The 6000-nt window shown below is 51.0% G+C and overlaps 1 protein-coding gene across 2 annotated transcripts in view; it reads right to left on the reverse strand.

Annotated features, from left to right (window-relative positions):
- The window catches only part of CD82 (CD82 molecule), a 41470-nt gene extending 37537 nt beyond the window's left edge, over positions 1 to 3933 (reverse strand). Inside the window, exon 1 of one of the 2 annotated variants that reach the window (XM_064452293.1) lies at positions 3828 to 3933. The gene's annotated coding sequence lies outside the window, so the exon portion shown is untranslated. The remainder of the gene's footprint in view (positions 1 to 3827) is intronic. The other variant, XM_064452294.1, reaches the window with a different exon arrangement.
- Between the last annotated feature and the right edge of the window lie 2067 nt (positions 3934 to 6000).

Consider the following 6000-nt stretch of genomic DNA (forward strand, 5'->3'; position numbering starts at 1 on the left):
CAGACAGGACACTTACCTCAGCAGCAAGTGTCAGAAATTAAGTACAGGCACTGCACTTTGATTTGACTTGCTTTTAAATTATGTTGTCCCAGTTCTAAAGCTCCATAAAGGAGATAAAAGAACTAGAGCAGCCAGCCAGGCAGCCCATGCCTGCGTCTCTTCCCACAGGAGAAAGCCTGCCTCCAGCTTAGCCTCCTTCCCTTTCTCCCTGACACTTTGGATGAGCCTTAAACCACCCAGCTTCCCCAGCCCTACTGGTCTGAGGACACAGCCTTGGGTACAGTGCTGGCAATCTCCAATCCCCATACCCATCCCAGCAGGCTACTGTTTTATTCCCCTTTTCTGCTGTCAGCTACCAGGCAGTTCTTTTCGCACAGCTGCCCACAGTAACGCCTCATCTTTCTTCCAGAATATTAGCTTGCTCTGAATCTGTCAGCGCATGCAAGCAATGATTTAAGCAATCTCTAGCATGCAGTTCCTTGTGCTTCACTTATCGCCCCATCTAGGTTCAAGTCAGCCATTAACCACTTCATTGTTTCTGAGCCCTGACAGCACAGAGAGCTTTCAGCAAACAGGCTCTGCCACAGCCAACCAACTGTCAAGGAACTGCTGGCACTGGCTGTGCCTCCCATATTATTCCTTTTACCATGCCAAGAGAGAGCCTGTAATTTTTAGCCTTTCCTCCATTTAATTTCCTCTTTAAGAATACAGATGAGCCAGGAAGAGATGGAGGTGGTTAGGTAACAATTGCAGCTCATTTCACAGCTCCTAAATGGAAGGTGGCTCATGCAACCATCCCCTCACGCATGTGTTGTTAATCATTTGCCTGTGGAAAGCTCTGATCCCACATTCCTCCAACAGAAGCATCAGTGCAAGAGCACAGTTTATTTCTTAGCCCATCAAAGCTGACAACAGCAGGGCAGGGACAAGGCTACTGGGCCTAGGTCACCCTTTGCTGTACATATGGACCCGAGATCCCAGGATGTCATTATCCATGTTCAGAGGCAAATGAAGGCAGGTAAGGAGAAAGTGATGCGGATGTGGTGCTCCTATTGTAGAGGGGTGAAGTTAAGGCACTTAGGGTGAAGGCCAGAGTTCCTAGCCATAAGAATTTAATTTTGACACACTCAAGTTTTTCAAAAGAGGAAACTGAGGAAGAAGTCCAAGAACTGTGGCTCAAATCACCCCTTATTGCACAGACCCACTGGAAGCATCTCTACCTCCTCCAGCCTTCAAGCCACTCAACCATAGCCCAAGTGCTGCTAGACCCATGCCAGCACCTCCTACTCATCAGAAAGCAGAAACAAAATAGAGACCAGGAAGAAAGCAGCTGCCACCCCACAGGCACCATTAAAGTGGAGCAATAATTCTTACTTCAGATAGCATAGGGCATGGTCCACCTCCCAGCAGCACCCTGGCTTCCCTGTAACAGATCCTGAGCCATCAGTGCCAGAGGCCCTTGCAGCAGCACCTTTTGCCTCTGCTGCATGCCTCCTGCTGTAACAGTGCCAGTGGACACCAAGAACCACAGCCATGGTTTGAGTTGGAAAGTGCCTCGGGGCCTGTGGTTACCAGAGGTCCGCAAAACTCCCACCTGCACCTCTCCAATTTAAACACTTACTGGATGAATGCCTGCAGTCCTGGATGGTCCCCTGCTGCATTACAGCTATAACACAAGGTCCCAGAGAAACAGGAGAGGGATAAAACCTTTCCTCAGCTACAGTCAGATGAGGAATCCTGCCCTGAACTTCATGGAGTCTGAAGCAGAGTGTGGCTTGGGTAGCAGGGGCAGGAAACCTCCACAGAACTGTGGGATGGCCTTCTTAGAGCATCTCCTGCGCCAGCTTACAGGTGTAGGTCACACTACACCTGCCTGTCCCCCAAGAACTAAAACAGAGACAATAACAGGAATGAAGAGAGTACAGATAAGCCACATCATTAAAGCTGCTAAATCCTCCTAAGGGAGGAGCTTCCTTCCACTCAGCAGGGCAGAGGTAGCCTGCAGGGAGAGCTTTCTTCAGACACGGAGCTTGCATCTTGCTCGATTTCTGTTGTATGCAGGTAAGAAGCTGAGAAAACACTGCAAGACTTTACCCAGCCACCCCTGCCATGCAGCAGAGGGACAAGGGTGTCATCCCAGCAGTCCCCAGAGCCCTCAGCAAGGACAGAAAAGCCCAGGCCAAGAGGGGTTCAGGCCCAGAGAGTGAAGCTATTTTGGAAGCAAGATCCTTCTACTAAAGAGGTGTTAAATGAAAGGACACAAGATGTGAGGAGAGGCTACTCACTTCCCCAAGCCCCTCCAAATCCACACATTGGCTTATCAAGCAACTGGCAAAAGTCCTTCTCACCCATGTGGCAGCCCACCATGAAAAAGCAACTGTGGATTTTTTTTTTTTTAAATAAGCTCAACTGTAGGTATGGGAGTTCTTGCTCCAGCCAACAGACCAGAAACATTCAAAACCTCCTTCTAGATTTTCAGAGCAGTGTTTCTACACCTGGACCTTGGGGTCCACCAAAAGGATCCTAGCCACACACTTCTGCTTGATGGTTCTCATGCAGCAAGCACACACCTCAGGCTTTGAAGAGGATTTTTCTTAAGCCCAAGGTGCCTGAGAAAATGTTTTCTTTTTTAAAAAAAAGTCTTCCATAGAGAAGTATCACTGACAGCACATTTCAAGATGGCACTCTCCAGTTATACATCCTTGCTCGCACAGAAGTGCATGCAGGGGGAGCCGGACATTGAGAAGCCTCGCTAGTGCTGGGATGGGTTATTATCCCTGCAAACCCTTACCACCACAAACATCTTCAAGAACTACTCTTCTCCCCAGCTGCCACCTCTAAGAGCACAGCAGGAGGATACTCTTGCCCTCCCTCCCACAGCTAGTAAAGCTTCAAAGCTCTCGTCTCATGCACGAAATGGAAACGCTAGAGCGGGTCCAAAACATAGGAACACTTCATCCTGAACTAGCTTTACAGTTTACTGAAGCCAACATTTAGATTCCAGGATGTTGGGTCCATCGCCCCAGGCTCTTTTTTTTTTCTTTTGTACTGAGTGCTCCATTTTATGTTAAAGCACGCACAGCAAGAGCTTTTATACTCGGGCAGAAATTGCATACCTAGGTTGTAACAAGCCCTTACCCCCGTATCAACGGATCTGTTAGCAGTCACAGTGCAAGACAATCCACAGCCAACACCTACCCAGCCAACATCTACCTCGCTGTTGAAATGCAGACACTACTCTGAACTCTTCACTAGGATATTAAAAGCAAGGCAGGGAGGGAGGGAGAAGGGGGGACACAGCAGGCTGTGCCAGTAGCAGATTACTGTAGCTGTAATAGGGGTAAGATTACTACAGAGACACCTAACCTAGATCTTAGAAATCTATCAAGGCAGAATCACGCTGAAGACAGCAGCATTCCCGGACTCATCGGTACGCCGCCGAGGCACAGTCAGCCTGCCAAAAGCGCTTTACAGCAACAACACGTCCGGCCTGTAGGACTCACTCCCGCCTGACACCGGGTCCGCTGCACCTGATGGTGGGGGTTTTCAGGACGTTTACCAACTACACAGGAGGATCCCGACCCCGGGAAGGGGCCGCACTGAGGGCCGCGCGGCTCTCGGTGCTTCCGCTGCCGGCCGCCGCGCCCCGCGGAAAGCCCTCGGGAAATCCCCGCCGCCAAGATCCCCGCTGGACCGGCCCTTCCGCCCCGCACCATCCCGCCGCGACCCCTGGGCCGAGGGGAGCGGGACCCGGCCGAGGGACCCGAGCTCTCGCCCTCTTCTCCGGCTCCCCTGCCCCACAGAGAGGGTACCGGCCGCGCGCCTACCTACTCAGCACGCCTCGGCGATCCGCGCCCTTCTTCCCTCCGCCGATGTAGCCTCGGCTCTGGTCCTAGCCCCACGGGGCGGAGCCGGTGGCTGCACTGAGCCGGCCCCGGGGCGGGCCGCCACCGCCCCCCACCCGGGCCTGGCTGCGAGGCACTGGCGCCTCGCCCGCGCCTGCCGTGGTGGGGCACCCTGCCTCCACCGGCGGGCCCGCCCGGGGCTCTACACTATCCCCCTCCGCCTCGCCTCCCGCCTTCGGGGCCAGCCCCTCCCTCAGCTACCGCATCCTGCTTCCATTCGCTCCCCAAACCAAATAACGCGTTTTCTGCTAGGCTCGCGTGGGCCCTTGTCACCTGTTGGGGCTCAGCTGCCCCTCAGCTGTGATCAATTCAACTTCCTCCATTTACAGAGGTATCCCAGGTGCTGCTTTAGGGTCGTCTGTCCACACTTGCTGCATTTGTTGTGTCACCCACCTCATGAGAGGCTCTCACTTCATAGCCTCTTGCTTGTGGCCAAGGCTCTGGCTCATGCCCCTGTACTGGGCAATGGTGAGGCCACACCTCAAACACTGTGTGCACTTTTGGGCCCCCCAGTACAAGAAGGATATTGAGGTGCTGGAGTGTGTCTAGAGAAGGGCAACAAATCTGGTGAAGGGTCTAAAGAGCAGGTTTTATGAGGAGCAGCTGAGGGAACTGAGGTTGTTTAGCCTGGAGAAGAGGAGGCTGAGGGGAGACCTTATTGCTCTCTACAACTATCTGAAAGGAGGTTGTGGTGATGTGCGTGTTGGTCTCTTCTCTCCAGTAATGAGTGATAGAACGAGAGGAAATAGCCTCAAGCTGCATCGAGGGAGGTTTAGTTTGGATATTAGGAAAAATTTATTCATTGAAAGAGTGGTCAAGCATTTGAACAGGCTGCCCAGAAAGGTGGTGGAGTCGCCATCCCTGGAGGTTTTCAAAAAACGTGTACATGTGGCACTTTAGGACATGATCTAGAAGACATAGGGATGTTGGGCTGACGGTTGGACTTGATGATCGCAGAGGTCTTTTCCAACCTTAATGATTCTATCAAGTAGGTACCTATGCACCTTAATATTTAAGGCTGCTCACAGCTTGTCTGCTCCTGAGAGATGAGCCTATGGCTCTCTGCCAAGTAAAAGCAAGCCGGATGACCCGCTCTAAGATTTTTCCAATGAGCAATTTTGCTATCCTAGTGAACTCTGCAAACATGAGCTGGGCTGCCACATTATTCCCCATCCAAACCCCATTAAGCTTGTGTTTGCCCCAGTGATTACAGCAATGTGATGACAGTGAAGTGCCTAGCATGCTGTGGCTAGTCTGCTGACTGGTGTCACTGCATTGTTTCCCAGGGCTTCCCCATTTTCTGTGGTGTATCCACCTTGTACAGCAGACAGCAAGCTCACAGCATGGGCTCTTTGATCTTGGAGTGTGGTATAACCAGCCCGATTAGATCCTGCCTCTTCTCTCCTGGCAGAATAGAAATAAAAATAATAACAGTAAGGCAATCTAATAGTAACAATAATGTGATCCTCTTTAAATCCTCATTTCAAAGATACCAAAACCAAATCAGTCAAGCCAATCCGAGAATGAGGGAAGATCAGGAGGTCCCTTACCCTTCTGAGGAGTAGAATTCCTCACTTTGATGGTTTCTGCTGTGCCAGCAGGAGGAAGAACAGCAAGCTCATGCAGCTCAAGGCCCCAGTTCTAATTCCTGAGGGCAGCAAAACCCAGTTTGGCCTTTGTACTGAGACAGGTGTACAATGGCCACCTTACTCTGTCCTTACAAGATGCTCTCTTCTCAGTCGTCTTTCTCTCTCTCTTCTCTCAATCTCTTATCTCCTCTCATTCTTTCTACATCTGCAGGGTGATTCCTCACTATGCCACCAGCCTTTGAAGAAAAGATTTTCAAACGTCCTTTTCTATGCTGTGCTTTATTTGCATGCACTTGGTTTTAATTCTTGCATTCAGAGCCCCATCCAGTTCAAATCTTTCCCTACAGCTCCCATTGTCTTCCTCTGGCACCAGGATTAAACACATCCTTCTTCTCTTTGCAGCAGTGGAGCTCAGCAGCCTTCCCACTATCCTGGAGATATCTTACATTGTTGACAGGATGAGCGTGTGGTCATGTAATGGGCAAACACAGGCCGCATGACAAGTC

Source organism: Phalacrocorax carbo, chromosome 5 (assembly GCF_963921805.1).
Source record: "Phalacrocorax carbo chromosome 5, bPhaCar2.1, whole genome shotgun sequence".
Classification (NCBI taxonomy): Eukaryota; Metazoa; Chordata; class Aves; order Suliformes; family Phalacrocoracidae; genus Phalacrocorax; species Phalacrocorax carbo.